Genomic DNA, 23,193 nt, shown 5'->3' on the forward strand with positions numbered 1-23,193 from the left:
CTCTCTCTCTCTCTCTCTCTCTCTCTCTCTCTCTCTCTCTCTCTCTCTCTCTCTCTCTCTCTCTCTCTCTCTCTCTCTCTCTCTCTCTCTCTCTCTCTCTCTCTCTCTCTCTCTCTCTCTCTCTCTCTCTCTCTCTACATGTGTCTGTGCGCTCACACACAAAAAAATAACACACTCACACTCACACTCACACACACACACACACACACACACACACTCGCACATCACAGCATCGCCCTTCCATTCTATAAATCTGTGACAAGAGGAATACAATCCACAGAGTCAAAGAATTTACAGAAACATACGAATGATCATAATATCCGTGGAAACAAATCTGCCACATACATCTCACACAACGTCACAATTCGACTCGGAGATGAAGACGAAAGAACAAAAAGACAATCACTCATAGACGATCAGAGAAAGGGAGAGAGAGGTCTGTCTTTTCTGTGGCTAACAAAATACCTTGGGGTGAATGCAGTGATGGAGAAGAAGGAGGACAAAGGAAGTGGAGGAGAAGGAAGGAAAGAGGAAGGGATCGGTGGAGGGGCGTGGAGGGAGAGGGCGGCGTGCAAGGCTTGAGATGGAGGAAAAATGGGAAGAAGAAAAAGAGAGATGATAGTGCAGGCCGAGATGGGGCTGCGTGATGTCATGAGTGGCGAAGAACGAGCAGAGAAAAGAAGAAGAAAAAAAGGATTAGGTGAAGAAATGGAGGTGGGGACCAGTAATGTTTTTTTTTTTTTGTGTGTGTGTGTGTTTGGGAGATAGAGAGATAGAAACAGAGAGCAGAGGTAGGCAATGGAAGGGGTTATGAGAGTTTGGGGTTAGGTAAGATAAGGTGGTAGTATAGTAATGATGGTGATCCTGGTTGTGGTGTGTGTGTGGGGGGGGGGGGGGTGCGTGCGCGCGCGCGGGGAAAGGCTTAGAGAGGGAGAAGGAAAGAGTATGAGGAGGAGGAGGGGGAGTTGGAAGAGGTGGCAGGGGAGAGAGGTGGGAGGGGGGGATTGGGGGGCTGGAGCGATAATGGCCGTGAAATGGAAGTAACCCCACTAATGACCGGGCCCGAGGCGTGAGGGGAGCGGACAGAAATGTCGTTCACGCCTCAAAGTGAGACTAACGCCGCGAATGACACACTCCAGCCCACATTCGGCAGTACAGTGAGAGTGATCAAGCTGGCTGGTTGCACGCACCCTACCCCCCCTCACCTCATACCTCCTCCCACCTTTCTCCCCTTCACTTGTCCTCTGCCTCCAATATCCTCTTCCTCCCACTACCCTTGCCTATGCTGGGTCTATTTACTTCTCTCACACATCCAGGTACGCACACACACACACACGAACATATACAGATACACACACACACACACGCACACGCACACACACAGTCACATTCTCTCTCTCTCTCTCTCTCTCTCTCTCTCTCTCTCTCTCTCTCTCTCTCTCTCTCTCTCTCTCTCTCTCTCTCTCTCTCTCTCTCTCTCTCTCTCTCTCTCTCTCTCTCTCTCTCTCTCTCTCTCTCTCTCTCTCTCTCTCTCTCTCTCTCTCTCTCCTCCCTTTACACACAAATCCTTTACTCATGATTTATAGAAGGAATATATACAGCATACAACCCCACCTTTTTCACTCACACTTCCTCCACACTTTCTAACCTCCATCATTTCCATGCCGCCACGCCCGCCATCCTCCCACGCCCACGCCCTCTAAGGCAACACGCCCGTTTTCTACGCAGCGGGTGAGGTGTGTCCGGGTGACTCCATGTCGACCAATTCGTCACAAGGCGCGTGACGGGCTGGGCGGGGCGGGGCGGCCTGGGCCGTGTTCACTGTTGACTCATGATGGATGGCTCGTCGCCCCCAAGCACGTGCATTCTGTGGCCCTCCTGCTGGTGCCGCTCAGTATGCCCAGGACGGCTACACAGGGGAAGAAGGAGGAGGAGGAGGAGAAGGAGAAGAAGGAGGAGGAGGAGGAGGAGGAGGAGGAGCACAATAAGGAAGGAGGGTGTGGGAGCAGCTTGACCCATTCCAGCGGTGAGTGATCCGCGGGTACGGCCGGACTGACACCACCGCCACGGAACATGACGGAGCCCATCGCAGGAGAAAGCTCCACCTGAGTGATGACGAGGCGACTCGTGACGAGGAAAAACTTAACGTACTCGAAAAGTGGCCCCGAAAAAACATATTTGTAGACTTTTCATTTATATATATATATATATATATATATATATATATATATATATATATATATATATATATATATATATATATATATATATATATATATATATATATATATATATATATATATATATATATATATATATATATATATATATATATATATATATATATATATATATATATATATATATATATATATATATATATATATATATATATATATATATATATATATATATATATATATATATATATATATATATTTGTATGTATGTATACATGTACGAGTATGTATGTATGTATGTATGTATTACAAAATTGCTAATGCACACACACACACACACACACACACACACACACACACACACACACACACACACACACACACACACACACACACACACACACACACACACACACACACACACACACACACACTCTTTTTTGTTTTGTTTTCGATGAACTCAATACTGCACGTGTCATTGCAGACCTAAATTTCGACGGCCTTTCTCCTCTGTACCTCAGCTCCCACCTGCTCCAACTGGCTCACCGCGGGTGTGGATGTTTTTATTTTTAGTTTTACTAATCAAAATCAAACTCTGCCACATTGCTAAAAAAAAAAAAAAGCTGCGTCATTGACTCCAGACGTGCTAAGGTAACACGTTTTATGAAGTATATGAAAATGAAGATATTACAAGATCACCGCCACCTTGCTACATTCCCTACCTTAGTAAGTAGCAGAGACTCCGTGCCTTGATATTAAACACATACTTTCTTATGACTCTAAGAGTCATGTATACCTCTCGCCCTATTTGGTCCACCGGTCGGTCACCCGCCTCATCAGCATCCCTACACATTGTCCTCCGCCACGCCACGCCCTGTTATCTCCCCCTATCCCCTCCTTCCTGCCCATCACCATCAGAGGCGAACACCCTTTGTGTGACACTTACTGTTCTATGCATATGGATATCATAAGTATTAGAAAGTTTTTGATAACTCCTCCAGCTTTCTCAGTTACGCTATTTTGTATGCGTTACTGGCATAGGAACTCATTACCCATGCTGATTGAGTGCATTTTCTCCTCATGCAAAAGAAAGAGGCAGTCATGCATTTTCAACAGACATTAACACGATTTCCAAGTACGGAAGTTAACATCTCAAAGTTGTTGAATTCACGGTCTTGATGCACTCAGATAAGTTCATCGATTCCACTTGTCTGCTCCCATGGACAGTACACGAGAAACATTCAAGTGATGCGTACAATTGTAGCTCTGCCTAAAATTATGTTTAACACATGGACGCACCCATTCAGTCCCCCCCCCCCCCACACACACACACCAAAACACATACACAAACATTCCAACACACACAAAACATAAACTTGCAAGGAAACATTTAAACATACAACAAAAAAATATAATTATGTTTACATTCACTCATACATGAACTAATGAGAAAGCTTCAGACAGACACACACACAAAAACCCACACTCAATCCCCGCCACACACCCAAACGCTTGACCTGATTCCGTTTTAATACAATGAGGTAAAAAGTCAGAGAAATACAGACACGAAGTTACAATCACTGAATCACACACAAAACACAAACACGCAGACAGAAAAAACAGACAAACACGCAGACAAACAAACAGACATAGACAAACACAAAGTAAGAAATAATGTACACACACACACACACACACACACACACACACACACACACGAGACGGCCCCGCGTTCAGGAGGACGCGAGTTCAATCCCCGACCGGTGCCACCAAGCTGGGATTTTTCAGCCGCCGCCGAGTGGCTTAAAACTACTCACATACTATCCAGAAGACCACCTATCAACCCGGACTCTAGATTCTAGGATCATAGATGAGCTCCGGGAGGGCAGCATGAGCCAGTGCAAGATGGCGCCACTATAAACACTCGCCTGCGCCAGAACGGGCTGGGCCGACCATCAGGACCCACCGGAAAGAAGCCTTGGACCGACCATCACGATCCACCGGGAAGAAGCCTACCGGCGCAATAGGCCGCAACGTAGAAACACACACACACACACACACACACACACACACACACACACACACACACACACACACACACACACACACACGTCCTCTCCTCCCTTCTCCCCCCCCCCTCACCCCTCCCCACACCTGTCGCGTTGTGTTTATGATGGAAAAATAGTAATCCAATTTCATATCTTTAACTGTGTTGTCGCACATAATATTCATCGGTAATTAAATAGAACGACAGTAATGTTGTCCAGATGACGAAAGAAATGTTGAGTGAGGAGCAACGCAACCGTGAGAATAATGCGCGAAAATTTAATTGTTACAGTCTAGCTCCATCAACTGGAAACACACACACGCACACGCTCACGCACAAACACAAACACACACACACACACACACACACACACACACACACACACACACACACACAATGAGGAGCAATGGGGAGTTTTAAACCAAAAATAATCTACGGTCGCGGATGACAGATGTGGGAAAGTTAGGTAGACGGTGATGACGATAGTGTGAAAACAGAAGTTGCGTAAGTCAGGGCAGACAGAGGATCAGGTGAAGAGATGAAATTTGAGCATGTGTGGCGGGAATACACGAACATCACATAGATAGTGAGGACGGTGGGAAAATCCTTTATCCTACAGTGAGCAAATAATTACCGCTGATGCTGATGCTGATGAAACAATATGTAGAAATAGTGTATTAGATGGATGAAGAAAAGCCTTCCAGCCACGTGGTTAGTACAAATATCAGTGAAAGTTTACAGATGAATAGATAGATTTGGGGATGGGATTGAGAGGTGGTGAGATGCAGATTTTGTGGAACTGCTTGATTTTGGCTTTGTCTATATGTCTTTGAGGTACCTCACTGGTAACCGAGATCTAAAGCTAACTTACAGCCACCTCTCTTTGTGTGTACGTGTGTGTGTGTATCGGCGACTCGAGGAGCATTATATAGTTATAAACACATTTGTGACCACTTCTCTTCTTCCCATTCTTTTTCATTATCCATACTTCTGTAACCACTCTTCCCCCTCCCATTCTCTTTCCTTGTCCATAATTCCTGCGCGACTTTCTCTTCTTCCTCACTACCTCCAAAAGCAAGGCAGTCTGGCTCCTCTGTCGCCTAACTACAAAGACCACAGCCGAGGCTACTCCATCCGCGTCCCTGGAATATCAAAGGACGATTCTTGCATTCTGCGAGGCACGTCGGGTGTTTGACATCATGACGTAAGGTCGAACGTGACAATAGTGCTCGTTCCGTCCTGACCATGACCGGCGGATTATAACGCATCACCTCACTCGTGCTGCTACGTGCTACTGACATTATCCTTGAACGTCTCTCACTATTGCTTCGTGCTCGGTGTCTGTGCTACTTCCTGCGTCACTCCGCCTCATCCCTCGCCTCACAAGACACCGAAACCTTGGCAGCCAGACTATTAAGGCAGCGAGGGAATGGCTTCATCTCCCCTTCAGCCGAATAAGGCAGAACATTGCCGTGTGAAACCCTTAGCACACAGTCTTATTTTCTTTCATTTCCTCTATTCCTGCCTTAATCACACGAGGATCTAATTGCGCTTCCCTACGGATCATGTTAAAAAAAAAAAAAGCGGGTCATGTGAACCTCCCCTTTATAGAAAACAACAAGCTAAGATATGAAATTTACCCGCGGGGCCCAGGTGGGCAGAATGAGCTGGGAAGTCGCTGGGCGGTGTGACCCGGAGGAGGGCAGACGGCAGGGCCCATCAGGTGGAACAGGGGGGAACCACGATTTATGGCAACTGTTAATTGTTCCCTCGGCAAACCCACACCCATTTCCCATAATTGAGATCCCCATTTTCTATTGCCACTGTTTTCTTTTCATTATTTTCCCTGGTTGAACGTGAAGGTTCGTTCTCACTGTTCTTATTTTTTTTTTTGCGTTGTAAATATTGTTATTTATTTCAGTTCGTACCGAGTTCCTCACAACGAGTACGAAGGTAATAGGAAGCAAAGATGTGCCAGATAAGTGGGACGCGGTGGTGTTGTAGCTGATTTCTATGGGCAATTTACGCTTACACATGTATCGCCTGATGCCTGTAACCCACCTCCTAAGAGGGCTCCCAGGTAACATGACGCCCTCCGCCGTATTAGGGTGGCGCAGGGCGGCGTCGAGTCCCTCCCACGGCGCTGCCCCACTCGGCCCCTCCGCTGTATTTCAGGCTCAGTCCTCCATTGCCTCGCTCCCCCAGTAATACAGCCAAACCATACCCGGCCCCCGCTTGTGGCCTGCGCTTATTTGGAACATTTAACTGGGAAATGCACAGTAATCAAGATTTCATGAAGTAATTACCGCTGCAGTAATTAAAAAATTCAGATCACGCAGAACCAGCGTACAAAAGGACATAATGAGCTGCTCTTAATTCCGGTGTTGCCCGCGGCGGCACAGCGGAGAGTCCTGATTGGCTGGTCTTCGCCGCGTCATGGAGGGGCACCGCAAACCTGTAATTACATTGGCTATGGGACATTACACAGCCGAAGACGGTGACTTTTATCAACATAAAACAATTTGCCAGGAACACTGCCGACCCGCCACTAATTAACTTCATTATGCAAACACCATGTAATTGCTTTTTTTTTTACTGAACCATTAAGTATTTCAACTCACATTACAAAATGGGAGTTGCAAGTTGTGTTAGTCAAAGATTGCGACAATGAAATTAGTTTATTTGGCCGGAAAACATTCCAGCAAATATATTGGCGCCGAGGGAAGAGATATCAAGCGCTCATTCATTAGATCGGTCCCTTGCCTAGCGTGTTTGAAGTCCGACCGTCCTCCCCAGGATAGAGGAGTGTAGGCAAGCTCTTTAGAGGACCAACACGTCCCTGTTTCTTATTAGCCATGGGAAAAAAGGGGGCCAGTGCCGGCTTCTGCCCAACGGTGCCCAAACAGGTTGGTCAGCAAGGCCACACAGATGCGTCATCCACATCCCCCGAGCTGACCATGAGCCGCTTCCTGCTGGTTTGTATTACTTGTTCACTGTTCCGCGTGTAGTATAAAAATATTCGTTACTAATTTGCCTTAATCTGATAAACTTTGAAGCCATAGTTTGACAGGCTTATGTTAACTTTATTGTGCACATGTCAATAAATGCTGTGATCCGTTTTTATCAATATTGACAAGTTGATGTCTTTTTATATGTTGTGGCAGCGGCTGCGATCCCGTGCAACTCACCATACGGAGATTTTCACGTTGGTATTATAATCTGATGGCACTGCAGAGATGAGCCTCTGTGCAATCTTCTACCGTAATTTTTAGCAGTGAATAAAATGCATAACTCTAATTGAAAAAATGATGAGTCATAATGCACGAATAATGCTACAATTTACAACCATTATTGAGTTGTCAAAATTTTTATATTTCACCGGTCATAACGAGGACTTTGTAAGATTGTTTGATATTGCGATGCTTCTTACGAGTGGCGCTTCATCTCATAGCAAGAAGGCCAGGTGCCAGTCACTAATGGGCGGCAGGCCCCAGACGGCGTGGTGCCCGGCGCTGCGACGGAGGTGATCGACTCGCGCCTCACATTGAGCCTCGACGTTGCGAGGCGGGAGACGAACGGTAACGAGGGAGACTGAAGGCCCGGCTGACCTCAACTGTCTGCAGGCTTTTAGCGGTTCACTCCGGCTGTCTCGGTGCCAGGCTACGCGCCCGCCTGATGGCTCTCGGCCGGCAGTCTTTCTGTCTGGCTCGTCCACTGGCACCAGCGGGAAGCTGACCGGCGTGTTGCCCGGCCGGTGTGCAGCGCCGCCGCCAGGCCACGTGCACCAACCACACGCACACATTGGGGCCATGTCTCTTCCGGCTACGGCGTCTTCTTTTTTTTTGCTTTCGCTCATACCTTTCATATGTGTATATGTGTATAAAACTATAACTAATATAATTACAACTATAACTATATGTATATATAACAATATGTATAGATATTGCTAAATAATTGCATATAATTATAAACAATAACTATAATTATATAACAATAACTATAACTACAACTATAACTATAACTATAACTATAACTATAACTATAACTATAACTATAACTATATAACTATATATATATATATATATATATATATATATATATATATATATATATATATATATATATATATATATATATATATATATATATATATATATATATATATATATATATATATATATATATATATATATATATATATATATATATATATATATATATATATATATATATATATATGCCTTAAATTCGTGGACAGGTGCAGACACTAAGTGAACCAAAGCCCCCAAGAAATATATCATGTACTGATAAATCTTATTCTTTCTGTTGTGCTTCATCACGAGACGTCAAAAACAATATTTTCCGCCACTATCTTAAAAGCCTCCGCGGCACCCAGCCAGCAGCAGCAGCAGCGGCAGCAGCAGCAGCAGCAGCAGCAATGGACGTCCTCAGTCGCTCAACTTTTAAGCCTTTAACAACACGCTGTTATCAACTATTTTATCACAAGACCATTATCAGCGTCACGAGTCCTGACGGAGCGTCCTTACCCCCTCAGCCTATCGACCCCCATCTACACGGCCCGGCAGCTCTCCTCACTGTTACAGTTATCATGACCTCTCGTATGACCACTTCATTACTCTACAGTTCATCACAACATTCTTATCACCATCTCCACACTTCTCATCGTCGTCGTCGCCGCCGCCACCTCCACTACAAACATCCATATCCCCGACATCCACTGCGAAAGGTCACTTAAGTGCACTGGATTTAAACACTAATATTTTGGAAAGTTTTTCTCCTGAAAATCCGTGGAGCAAATGAAACGTGTCAAATCGGTGCCGTGGTTAGCTGACCAGTCCCCATAAATAAGGGCCGGCTTGTCCCCGCAAATAGGTTTCTGTCAGTGTATTTCTTACCCGCTGTAACAGATAGGGGTCTCGTTATTATGAGGGACAGCTATATTTCAAAATTGCTACAATAAATCCTGAACGTCGAACAGAGACCCGTCGGCTAAATGTGCAAGAAAGGCGGTGTGGGAAATCTCATACAGGCACAATGACGGATATTCTGGCTTAAGGTTGTGCCGCCTTCTGTCGCGAGGACTTAAGGCCGAGTACGACGGACGCTGGGGGGCGGCGGCTTACGTCCCTGCCCTTTGTCAATTGGCACCAAAGTGTAATTATAGCTGAAATAGTATCACAAATCATGAAGATGGGAAGGTCTTAACACAGAGGCGCGATAGAACAAACCCGAAGAAAAATATTTACGTAAAAAATTGTCGTCCAGATAAGCGACGCCCAGTCACGACCCCTCCAGCAGGGCGGCAGGGGCGAGGGCCACCTAATGAACACGAGGGCCCGTCTCGCTCCCACATGATGGAGCGGGGGTCAGCCGGCTCCTGTGCGGCGAAGGGGAGAGGCGAGGGTCCTGCAGTAGGGTGAGGAGAGTGAAGTGGAGGGTGTTTGTGTGTGAGGCGACGTGAAGGGAGCGGGAGAGTTGTGGATGTGTGAAGGGGCGGAGCGGTGGTGGAGAGATGCGGTGAGGCGAGAGGTAATGCGGGTGGAAGGGAATTTGCTGCTGTAAGAATGAATCCAGCAAGTGCATGGAGTGAGTATTCACTGTGTCTATGGTGGCTAGTCTTGTGTTACTGATGAACCACTGAACCGAGGAGAGGAGACACAGGGAAGAGGAGCAGCACCGGGGCAGCGACCGGGGAAGGGAAAGAGAAAGTGAATGGAGTGAGAGAAGTGATAGTCCCTGGAAGTGACAATGATCGGTAAGTGTTAGTCTGGCGCGGGGGTCAAGGGAGTCACGCGGGACTTCTGTTTCAGGTAAAGAATGATAATTATCTTGCAGCAAACTACAGGTGTGGTAAATTAAAGGCCACGAAGTCTTCTCAAAGCTGTGTGGCTCTTAGAAATAGTTTAAAAAAAATGTACTGCTAGAAAGGTTACGAATAATGTATCTCCCACACAAGCAAAGGTGTCGCCGCATGGACATCTTTTCCACGTTTCTCTCAGCTTTCTATGTGGAATTACGACTGACTGCAATATGTACGAAAAATACACATGCAAGCGGCTGTCAGGTGAGTGAGGTGCCGCCAAGCCCCGCCCCGCGCAGGAAAAGGAAATAGAGGCGAGCAGGTCACAGGAGCCAAATAAATCACAGGACAGATGACAAGGAGGAAAGACAAAAAGGAAGGAACTCGAACATAAGGTGTAAAACTTTGTGGTTGTTATGATACATTGGCGTCGTTGAGGTGCACTGCCGGTAAATCACGCGGCGAGGAGCGGCGGGAGGGGGCGGGGAGGCAAGCAGTTTTGCTGGCCCTAATAACCTCCTGAGGGCTGACGGCTCTCACGCCCACGCCCCTGGTGACGCCCGCCAAGCCTCGCCTTTCTTAGCTCCATGCAGCCTTCAGTGCACTGAACAGTTATTGTCACACACTAAAAACACTGAAGAAGTGGACTTGACTCTCCCCTCCTTTCCTTGGGGGGAGACAGCTCAGCGCGATGAAGCGGGACGCCGGGCAGGTCACCTGCATCTTGATGGATGATTTATTGAAGAACTTGCAACGCTCAGGTCAATTAGACGATAAGGCGATGCATCTCAGTCACAGCTGCATGGCTGACTCATCCATCGTCTCGGGATCTGACCTCCTGATTATCATCCGCGGATTACGGGTAAAATATATACTCCAGACCCAACAAATATTAAAGACTTGCTAATGAAGACACCTCAAATTATTAAGCATATAATAAAACTAAGTTCATTTATGGGGGAATTAATAGGCTCCAGCGAGGATGAGAGATGGTAGATCATCAGGGAGGCTGGGCGCGTCTCTCTCCCCCCTCCTCAACACGGATAGCTGCCATAAGACTCACAATAATCATTATGGTTACTTTCGTTCGTTGTCACGCATAAAAGACAGGTCCATCTACGGCCAAAGGGCAAATCCAGAAATAATTCAATACAATAAACAAAATTACTCAACAAACAAAGCCACACAAATGATCGAGAAAGTGCAGGGAGAAGAAAAAAAGAATAAGAAAAGTTAACACAGCAGACAAAGAAAAAGGGACAGTAACCTAGGGAGAGAGAGGAGGAGGAGGAGGAGGAGGAGGAGGAGGAGGAGGAGGAGGAGGAGGAGGAGGAAGAGGAGGAGGACGGAGTTGGCGAGACCCACCTTGACCAGTGATGCGGAGTGTGTGACCAATTACGGTTGAAAGTATTAATTAGCGGCGATGATAGAAAAGCGGAAGGGAAGATTGGGAAGGGAAGGAACCGCAGAGGAGAAAATGGATCAGGAGAGAGAAGCAGCGGCGGGAAAGATGGTGTGGCGGAGGGGAGAAGAAGGGAAAGAGTAGAGGGAGGACAGGGAAAGAACATTAAAGGTGGGCCGAGGGGGAACAGTGAAAAGGAAAACGAACAATGGAGGTGCTGAGGGTGGTGGTGATTATGATGCTGGTGGTGATAGTGGTGGTGGTGATTGTTGTGGTGTTGGTGAAGGTGGTAATGATTATAATGGTGGTGGTGGTGGTGGTGATTGTTGTGGTGTTGGTGAAGGTGGTTATAGTGGTGGTGGTGGTGGTGGTGGTGGTGGTGATTGTTGTGGTGATGATGATGCTCGTGCCAGTTGTGATGATGTTATTGTCGTTGATGATAATGTGTGGGATGTTTTCTTCTCTATATAAAACAATGATCTGACAGTTTCCATGGTAACTGAATATAGTAATATCTCTAACAACGATGATGAAATACTTATACTTAAAAAAAAAATCCTTAGGGCTGAGAAAATACATATAAGCTGGGTGCATTTAGGATCATAAAGAGATAGACGGATAGAACGGATTCACAAACAAGATAAAGGAGGCATGCAGCAGACTTGGCATCATTGTGGTTGAGGCAAATAAGCGTAAAGGTTATAAATTTATGGAGACGGTGAGTCATCATATCTACGGTGCTGCCATCTGTAGGTCAACTAACTTCTTGCAGACTCTCATACACCTTTGTGGATGCTAGTGTAAGAGCGCTAGCAGATACCCAGATAACCAGCAAGGAACTAACTCAAGAAAAGACGAACAACATACAGAAGTCAGGAAGAGATCACAATCGAATAGATGAAAATAGAAAAAATAAACGAGAGAATAAAGAAAAAATAATTAACCCCACACAGCGATAATCAAATGGCAGGAGGAAAATGGATGGCCAAGACACACAGATAACAGACAGATGATCATCAATAAAAGTATTTGTATGAACAGCAAACAAGAGAGAAAATGGGCATCAGGAGAAAAGACAAACAGAGGAGTGACGAAGCAAGGGGATGATGAAAGGAGCGGAGGCAGGTGTTAAGCAAAAGACAAAGGAAATACGGCCTGAAAAGCTAAAAGAAAAAGAGATAATCGAGTGACAGATGACCACAAGCAAGACAAATAGTTAATGTTTGAAGGACGAAGAGGAAAACGATGAAATGTGCGGGTCTTTTTCCTCAAGGCTTCTCTTCCTCTTTCTCCTCTTCTTCCTTCCTCTTTCACATACAAACACCTTCTCTTACTTTTTCTTCCTCTCCTCCTCTTCATACCCTCCTCCAATTATTGCTACTCCTCCTCTTTCTTTCTCTCTTCCTCTTCATACCCTCCTCTTACTATCGTTACTCCTCCTCCTCCTCCGCCTTCTCCTCTCCATTCCTGCTTCCTATGGCTATTCCTCCTCCTCCTCTTTCTTCCTCTCCTCTTCATACCCTCCTATACTGTTACTACACCTTCTCCTCTTTCTTCCTCTTCTCTTCATATCCTCTTCCTACTATTGCTACCCCTCCTCTTTCTCCTCCTCCTCCTCCTCCTCCTCCTTTTCCACTTTCGTTGATGGAGGTGAAATAAACATAAACAAACGTGTAGTAAACATTCTGCCCATAGTCATTACCTCGGCCAGGCATCGGAGTCAATCCCCGCCTCAATATGCATCACGCGCCAGTCATCCAACGAAAGCTTGAGTGGATACTTAACAACACTTAGCCAATAATTAGAGATAAGGCGATTAAATAAAGTCCATTACATATTGCTTGCCGTCTTGGAGTAGCTGAGGTTTCTTTTTCTCTCCCTTTTCTTAACCGTCTGATTGTTTTCCACCCTAAACCCACAGTCTTATGCACTCCCTCCGTCTACCACTTCTTTCCATCCCTCTAACTTTTCCTCTTTCTCCTCCTCCTCAAATCCAGCCGGGTCCGCCTCTCCCTGACCTCCACACTAACTATAGCCTCCACTTTTCTCCCCACTTTATCCACATTCACACGCACCCTCATCTCCATACTCTTTCACAATGCCTCTTCTGCTCCACCACGCTTCCTTTTCCACACTTCTCCACTTCTCTCCATCCCTATAACTTTTCCTCTTTCTCCTCCTCCTCTAGTCCAGCCAGGTTATCCTCTGTCTGACCTCTACACTAACTCTATCCTCTACTTTTCTCTCCAATTTCTCCACATCCACACGCATTCTCGTCTCCATACTCTTCCACAATGTCTCTTCTGCTCCACCTCGCTTCCCTCTCCACACCTCCATTTCCTCCTTCCTTGCGTAGAACCTCCATGCTCTTACATATCTTCCTCTTAATATTTTCTTTCCCGTTCATACCACATCATCTTTTCACCTCCTATATGTGTCTGCTTCCTTTCCCCGTCAGTTCTGTTCTGTTGCAGTTTATCTTCCTCTCCATCCCTCTCCTTCTACTTTCTGTCTACCTACAAACAAGGAGGATTGAGAGAGGGAAAATTAACGCAGAACAGTGGGGTGAAAGAGTAAATATAATGTCAGCAATCAGCATGTAGGCCTACCTTTCTTTTTTTTTCATTCATTCTTATTCTCTATAATATTTGAACTCAGGAAGGGTACTTGTATACAGCGGTGCCAGATTATCGTACTCAGACCATAGTATTTACCGGTTTCTGACGCCTAACTACTGCCAAGAAACATCAGGAATTAACTATTTTAACGATGAATATAAATGAATCTCGTTATTAGGGACCAGGAGACAGATTTGGGGTCGGAAGTCGGTAAATATAAGAGGCTGAGTACGACAATCTAGCAACGTTGCTTGTATAGGCCTTTGCTAATCACATTCACACGTTCCCAATCTAATATTTCTCACTATCTCTTTTCTGAATTTCTACCTATTACTTTATTGATGACTCTATAATATTACTCTTTTCAGCCTTGTTTCTGAATATTTTGTTACTAATTATTTTATCTCCCGTCATTATTTTTTTTTTCTATCACTCTCGGAAACTGGATTTTTCTTTGATTTTGTACCTGATATTTACTTGTTCAGACTCTTTTTGGTCTCTGCTTTGCCTACTTTCTATATCCTTTTTTTTTTTCAAGAGCTTGGCTTGAGTTGCACTTACCTCATTTCTAACTGTGCAGACTGCTACAGAAGGTTCCTCAAACACAATAAATTACTTGCAATATTTGATTCCGTTTTCATACTCGTTTTTTCAATCAAATTTTTGCCGATAGTTAGCTATTTCAGTATTCATATTTCTTACTTCCTGTTCTAAGTCAATTACTTGTATATGATCACTTATCTCAACATATTGACCTTTCCTAACAGTTCATCGATCCTTTTTTTTATGAGCTCACCAGGCCTTTCTTGTTAGTTATAGTTTTTTTTCTTTGTCATCTCTTATTTCATTTCGTGTCTAATTCCTACTTTATTTCTATTAGTTTTTTTTATGAATTATAAAATTATATGACACACACACACACACACACACACACACACACACACACACACACACACACACACACACACACACACACACACACACACACACACACACACACGTCAGGACAAATCCGTAACACCACCACCTCCTTCAGCTCTTCCTCCTTTTCCTCTTCTTTCTTTTACCTCTCCTTCCCTTCTCTCCCCTTTCCCACACCCTTCATCTCCAAGAAACCCTCATTTTTTTTCCTCTCACGTTTTCCCTTTCCTCCCTACTACTACGTGTTTCGGTCTCTTTCTTCTTCCTCCTCCTCCCCCTCCTCCTCCTCCTCCTCCGCCTCGTCCTCATCCCCCGAGCACTGCACTCCGGCGGGAATACCTCGGGCGGCTGGCAGGGTCTTGCTCAAGTTTAATTAACTCGCTGACAGTCGGGAATGATAGCAAGTCGTCTTGTGCTAGAGGAGGAGGAGGAGGAGGAGGAGGAGGAGGAGCAGCAGCAGCAGAAGGACATGGTGGTGGCGGTAGAATGGGAAGGAAAAGGACGACGACAGGGAAGAGGAGGAGGAGGAGGAGGAGGAGGAGGAGGGAAAGAAAGGAAGTTAGGAATGAATCAAAGAAGGGATGAAGAAAGGAATAAAGAATGGAAGGAAGATAGGAAAAAAAAGGAGATTTGAGAAAGATCAAAACAAAAAAATACAAGTTATGAAAGGAAATAACATGTAAAAGGGATGAGTAGGGATGAATGGAGGAAGAGCACACACGAAGTTGAATGGTTGAATATACGAAGAAACTAAGGAGGAGGAGAACGAGGAGGTGGAGTAGAAAACGAGGTGGAGTAGGAAGAAAGACATGTGGATAAGCCTCACTAACACACACAGAAAGATCCAAGGGTTACGTCATGATCAGGCTGTTATTTCCCTCTCTGCTATGGATGCTATGGAGCTCAGAAGTGACAGCCTCGGCATAAAAGCTCTCCTTACTACCACACGAGAAGCTCATTTTTTCGGAATCTGTGTGAATGTAAGCAATGCAGCAAATGAAGCGTGGCCAGAATAAGTCACATTAATTAGTATGACATAATCTGTGATGTATTAAGTGCTACAGCATAAGAAGATACATTGACCTCAAATTACAGAAGCGTAAATGAGTGATATGGGTGGAGAAGTGTTTCCTAAATGAGTGATATGGGTGGAGAAGTGTTTCCTAAATGAGTGATATGGGTGGAGAAGTGTTTCCTAAATGAGTGATATGGGTGGAGAAGTGTTTCCTAAATGAGTGATATGGGTGGAGAAGTGTTTCCTAGTATTGTTTTTGTTGGAAGACGTGTATTACCTAAAGCTTCCTCTCAGATGATCACATGCCTCCCTTCTGAGTGGCTCATGTGATGTGTCCAGATGCCATGATACATGTTAACATATTACTGAGAATAAGTAAAATATTTAGATAGCACTCCATTGAAATCTTATCCTATTGCTGGGCTCGTGTGGACGGCGCAGATAACGAGGGATCAGGGCCACGGGGAGGCGTAGTTAAGTGGGGACTAATCCGCCGACCATGGCATTAAACGACTTCAATAACAGATACAATGGTTCAATGCAATAACGAATGACAGCTTTAATGGGAGAACAGACACAGTAGCACGATTTGAATCAACTAACGCTTTAAATAACAGCGCCATCCTTTGTATCAACCGCGGAGATTGTTGTTGCAGGAGTGTGCTGCGGGCTGCGTTGAGATGCACGGCGCCAGAGGAAGAGAAAGGACAACAAGCGTCTTCATGCCGTGACAGATCTCCCGTCAACAGCGCATACGGACTGAGGCAAAGCTGCTGATAAGAACTTGCTATCTGCCCGTCAAGAGCGTCCACTTATCGCTGAATATGACGAATTTATGAGGAGAAAGTTATGCGCGTCGGGGAGGTGTGAGTTATGGTCGCCGCCCCGCCACGTAGATAAACACTGGCATCAGGCTCTTCCCGCCGCCCTCTTCAGCTGTAGTTAAGAACCATTTCCTGCAGTTTGCCTCTTCTCTTCGGGGGTAATTGCGCTTAATTCCCAGACACGACCGTAATACCGATGTAAAGTAATGTTACGAGCGGAAGCTGTTTGTTTTGGTCCCGCTAAGCACCGAATGGAACCATCACCTCAGTTATAAATATTCATCGACACAAGTACAATGGCTTTTCCCAAAGTAAATTGCATCCCCTCACACTGCCCCTTTCTGCGCCGCCTAAATGGCCCCGCACTGTCTGCCTGTCTGTCTCTCCTCTGACTTTGTCTCTTTCATGTATATATATATATATATATATCTATATATATATATATATATATATATATATATATATATATATATATATATGTGTGTGTGTGTGTGTGTGTGTGAATATATATATATATATATATATATATATATATATATATATATATATATATATATATATATATATATATATATATATATTATATATATATATATATATATATAGATATATATATATATATATATATATATATATATATATATATATATGAAAGAAGAAAAAAAAAGCAAAGAAGCAATGTCATTACCATGGAGTACATCATCAAGTAGGAGGTAGCTCATATAAGGCCTTGAGTTCTCCAGTTACTGCAGCTTGTTTGACATTTTTACAATTCTATGTGACACGTAATTATTGATGGTTGCAAAGACAGTGCTAAAATGCTGTTTTTCAACCGAACATTCTGCGTGTTCTATGTTTTCTTTTGGATGCCGATCACAGCCTTGCTTTTCTGCCACCAGTACTGCCGCGAACACTGTCACGGCCGTGTACTCACTTGATAACAACTCCCGCCCAATGAGTTGCCGAGGACTTGCCGTGAGGCGGCGCCGCCCGATGTATGGGGGAAGGAGGGGGGCGCCGAGATGAAGGTCTCTCATCATAAGATATTTGTAGTTGGACACGCTCCATTATCAACCTTTTAATTGCAGATCTTATATTAAGTTTAGTGGCGCATTTATCGTGGGCGGCGAGGGAAGTTAATGGAATGTGCCGGCTCGGAGTCCGACAGTCTGGCTCGTAAGTTCCTCATGGATACGGTCTGGCGTTCCCCGCTGAGGCCTGGGCTTGACATGTCTATTGGAGACGTCTGAGTGTGTCTATGTTTACTGCTTACTTCAGGAGAGAAAGGGATTTCTATCACACTCCAGGAAATGGTGTTGAATATCTAAGTATCTGCTCCGCCTCTCGGGCCAGCCGGGGCGGCGCGGCGGCCTGACGAGGAAAATGTGATAATAATGTGTGAGTCGAGGTGGTGCGTGCTGAACGGCGAGACATTGGTGATGTGTTGCTGCAAAAACTTGCCTTGTTTTGTACCTCGCACACAAAACAGTGGACGTCAACTGTGCGTGAACGGAGCTCAAGGGACTTGCTGAAGAGACCAGAGAGACTCCTGGCGAGGCTGGCGGAGATGAGGGCGTGATGCTTCTGGCGCGGATGTTGTTGATGATGTATTCCCGAAAACGGTCAAGTAAATACTCTCAGCAAAGGAGTTGAAGTGATTCCCTTTCATCCTTTTGTTTTTGGAGTCTTCAGGAGTTGTGACCATGATGCCAATCGGCGCGGTGGCAGCCACAGCCCACCAGCACCGTCTCCTCCCCACCAACGCTCCCTCCCTACCGCCTCAGTCCTGACCTGCCTCTTACAACAACAACGATGACCATCTCCAGGGCTGGCCGAGACGCACTGCTACGAATTACAATAATACCGTCAAAAGATGATGGAAAATGCTACGCAATCGAATTAAAAGTAAAAATCAAACCTGTGCAGAAGGCGATTAAAGACCAATCAACATGATGTTATGCGTAACTAATAAAAGTATTTAAATATTAAGTTACTTGATCGCTCCTGCTCCGGTTCACCTTCGGAATAAGGGTTCTGTCTGTCTGCATCACGTACATAGTATTTATTATCGTGCACTGTTTTTCTATCTGATAAGTATATATTCTTCCAGCTTCAGCGAAACAGGAATAAAAGGAAGCAACGTAGAATCACTATTATCTATTATCTATCTCCGATGCACCTCCTGTCTCGCGGCGGAGAACAAAGGGCAGCGCCGGGTGGACGGGGCGTGTTCGGGGGCGGTGTTGGGGCTGCCGCAGCGCCAGGCGTTGGGGTGGGCTGCTGCAGGGCTTGGTGGGCGGGCGGGCGATGTTGAGCCTTCCATGGTGCCGGGCATTGGGGTGGGCTGCTGCAGGGCTCGGCGTTCGGGTGGGGAGCCATGAGGCTCCTACAGCACCAGGCGTTGGGGTGGGCTGCTGCAGGGCTTGGCGGACGGGTGGGCGATGTTGAGCCTGCCACGGTGCCGGGCGTTGGGTGGGCTGCTGCAGGGCTTGGTGGGCGGGTGGGCGATGTTGAGGCTGCCATGCCGGGCGTTGGAGTGGGCTGCTGCAGGGCTTGGTGGGCGGGTGGGCGATGTTGAGCCTGCCACGGTGCCGGGCGTTGGGTGGGCTGCTGCAGGGCTTGGTGGGCGGGTGGGCGATGTTGAGCCTGCCACGGTGCCGGGCGTTGGGTGGGCTGCTGCAGGGCTTGGTGGGCGGGTGGGCGATGTTGAGGCTGCCATGCCGGGCGTTGGAGTGGGCTGCTGCAGGGCTTGGCGGCCGGGTGGGCGTCGAGTCCACTGCCCCCCTGCCCGCAGGGGTCAACGGCAGGGTCACGCGCTTCCCCACATAGTTTGTCTGTGCCTTGACGCACGATTGGATAATGACGGGCCTGAATGTCTTATATTACACCCAGGATGGACTTTCCACTCTGAAGTAGTGCTTGAGGCAGCGGCCGGAAACAAAAAAGAAAAAGAACACACTTTGTGCGAATGAATATATCCTTTTCCTGGACAGTTCTTTGAGAATTGTTTTCACTGTAAACAAAAAAAGTTACCTTCTTTTCCCTTCCCATAAAAGCTTCTACGGTTTGGCAGCTGCAACACGTGTCTCTTTGTTATGACGTTTTTTGCATAGTTATTTTGTGATGGTGTGCAATATTTGGCTTAGAAGATTATTGTTATTCATAACATCAAAAGATAATTTGATCCTTATGTACTAATGCCATTAAGGGAGTATGAAAGCCTTTTCCGTCTGCCTGGCGCGTCACCGACCTACTGCCTCAGCGAAACTTGAATGATGTAAAAAAGAAAGTAGCTGATAACATGCTTTTGGCAAAAATAGAACCTGCGTGGAAATTTCATGATGATGGCGCACTACGCCTGGATTTTGTGGACTAATAATTTCCGTCTGTGGTCTGTCACATCATTTATTTACCGTTGACAGCAATGGGTATCGCCGCAGAACGGCAGTTGTGCAAAACCCAGAGGAGGAACCTGTTTTTTTTTAGATAAACACCGACTTGATCACTTGTGAAACCAACACCCCACACGGTTCCTGGGAACCCTTCGAGGCCACACACTGAAATGCCTTGCCGCAACTACTTGCAAGGCGAATACCAGGAGCCTGTAACAGATTCCCAGGCTCACTAAGTCTCCTGGACGAAACCGTCCCCTGCCGGCCTGGCCACGACGGTGTAGCGTGTCTGAAGAGACGTGAAGCCACAAGGTGCAAATATTCACCTCGGGAATCACCGATGATAAGAGACAGCTTTCGTCACCCGTCTGCTAATAATTAGTCATTTACCATCTGTCATTGAGTCCAATACTTTGCTAGTCGTCAAAATAGATACCTGGCTTGTTCCAGGAGCCTCTCCTTGAACTTTTTCCTCGAGTGCGCTGCGACAGCCCGCATGTGCTTCCGGCGCCTATTAGGGAGATCATCACCATCAGCCACGACCGTCATATCATCAGAAGTTATAAGTTTGCAATAAATGAGTATAGCGATCACCAGACTCCCTCATCTCCATCACGGATTCTTTATCGATCGCGGTTCCCTGTGGACTGTGCGGCGGATGAGGAGTTGGACTCAGTTTTTCCTCAGACACGACGAGGGAGTAATAACTGCGGCCACCGGTAATGACGGGGCTCGGCGGGACATTCAATATTTTCGTCACACACACACACACACACACACACACACACACACACACACACACACACACACACACACACACACACACACACACACACACACACACACACACACACACACACACACAATGTTTGATGTTTTCTGTTCGGGAAGATTTTAATTGTATTTCACTAGCAGAACTGTTGTTACTGATCGTTTCGGTGACTGCTTCATTGTGGGTTTATTCCGCTGGCGTCAGAGAGCGACAATTTGGGTTTCGTGTCGGCTTCATTACTCAGAATGAACATTTTCTCTTCTCTTTCTTTTATTATCACTCTATGTGTCTTTCTTCCTCTATTTTGGCGTCCATGACATTGATTCCTTGCGGCTTCGTCTAATCGTCAATAAGTCTCTCGGCAGCGTAATTCTCGTTGATTGTGTTATGTTCTGAGCCGCGTCCGTCACCGAAGTGCGAACCCTCCGAGGGTGCTCCACATCTTCCTATCGGTCTGCGCTTGTAACATCCCAATCAATACACTTTATGCAGAGAAATGACAGGCTGCGTGGTCTCGGTCCTCGCTGTTCACTTCCATAAGAAGAAACATAAGACCTGGCTGTACACGCCGAGCCCTGGACGCCTACATCTGATCGACTCTGGATATTGTTCCTTACGAGATGCAATGTTCGTTATTACGTACCCTTCATTATCCTTCGTCTCCTCTTCCCTCTGTCCATCCAGTCACTCCATAGATGCATGGTGAAAAATGAGCTAAATTCAGTAAATCCAACCCGAGGCAAGGACAATAACAGCCGCCTGAATAGGATGCAGGCAAAAAATCCGAATTAATTAGGAACGTTGGCGGGGCATGGGCGTGTGGGGCGTGAGCGTCGGCGGGCCTGCCTGCATGTGTCAGGGTGTGAGATGCCTCCGGGAGCCGCTTCTGTATTCGGCGATGTTCAGCAAGACGAAACATCCATGCGTCGTGCTCGCAGCTCCCCTTCGGTGGGCAGTGCGAGCACAGGGGGAAAGTATGTCTAGGGCATGATTGTTAGTGAAGGGTATTACAGTACAGTTGTTATACAGCAAATAAAAAAAGTTGATTTATTGGTCTTCTGATTCATTGCGTTATCTACTGGAAATCTCCTTAGCCAGTAATTCATGACGATGGCAGTACTTCTTTCAGTATTGTAATTCTGACAACGTCTTGTAAAGTATTCGCAATATATCGGAAATAATGTCCATTAGTATTTCCTTCTTATTGTTTTCATAGTTTCTATTTTTTGCTTCCGTATTCTCTTATACTAAATATGTTAATGTCAGCTATGACACAATCTCATTTTAATCACGAAGGATGACCTTCAAATACCTTCAATGACTTTAATGCTAAGTAACGCCTCACGACCCGGTGTGCAGCTGCAGGCCTCGAGGGAACACGCCGTCAAAAGGGGCCAGCAAAGCGGCGTCTCTTAATACTCGTAACAACACACATAGCAAAAGAGATAAAGGAAAACGAGCATCCCAGCGACTCCAGCGCGCGGAAACAATCACACAAACAACCGGCTGAGGGACGCCAACGAAACTCTCCCTCTGAAAGTGGAATAAGTTTCTGCCCAAGTGATTCCAGCGCTGCCTCACACTGCAGACTAATGCACGTGTCCCACACTTGTCACCGATTTGTAATGACTGAAACACCTTACTGGGAAAGGATGAGTCAACTTTCCATGAATTTCCAGAGAAAGCGGCAGACGGAATGAATGCTGATTATAGATTACCATCGGTTACATAAATATGGTTCACTTTATTTTTTTTCTCATCCTGCAACTCTCCCAACGAGCAGAAAGTCACCTTGCATAATGTACCGTACTCGCCCATCAGCGTCGACGGTTCCTTCTTGTCAATTGTTACTTTAACCAAGCAGTGAATGACGAAAAGAAATTAACAAAGTGCACACACGGCTGCTTGTGTGACAACTTGTGTCGGGGGGGAGAGGAGTCGGAGGAAAGTGTGCCTACTTACTTGGGCGGATATATGTTCATGCATGTGTGTGTGAGTGCATACGTGTCTGTGAGTATAAATGTACTTGCATAAAACACGTGCACATCCTACATGCTTACCTTAGTTTATGGAATCGGAAGCACCGAAGTCCATTTTCGTTGGGGCAACGCAGCCCTGAGAAGCCTTGAGTAGGGGGTCGCCTAAATCCTCCATCTGGAAAACACGAAAACACAAAATTATTAGTGATTAATTATATTTAT

The 23,193-nt window shown here is 45.8% G+C and overlaps 1 long non-coding RNA gene across 1 annotated transcript in view; it reads right to left on the reverse strand.

Annotated features, from left to right (window-relative positions):
- The window catches only part of LOC126999918 (uncharacterized), a 192,868-nt gene that overhangs the window by 75,656 nt on the left and 94,019 nt on the right, over positions 1-23,193 (reverse strand). The window contains exon 3 of the long non-coding RNA XR_007753661.1: positions 23,053-23,146. This is a non-coding gene — a long non-coding RNA (uncharacterized LOC126999918). The remainder of the gene's footprint in view (positions 1-23,052; positions 23,147-23,193) is intronic.

Source organism: Eriocheir sinensis, chromosome 17 (genome assembly GCF_024679095.1).
Source record: "Eriocheir sinensis breed Jianghai 21 chromosome 17, ASM2467909v1, whole genome shotgun sequence".
Lineage (NCBI taxonomy): Eukaryota > Metazoa > Arthropoda > Malacostraca > Decapoda > Varunidae > Eriocheir > Eriocheir sinensis.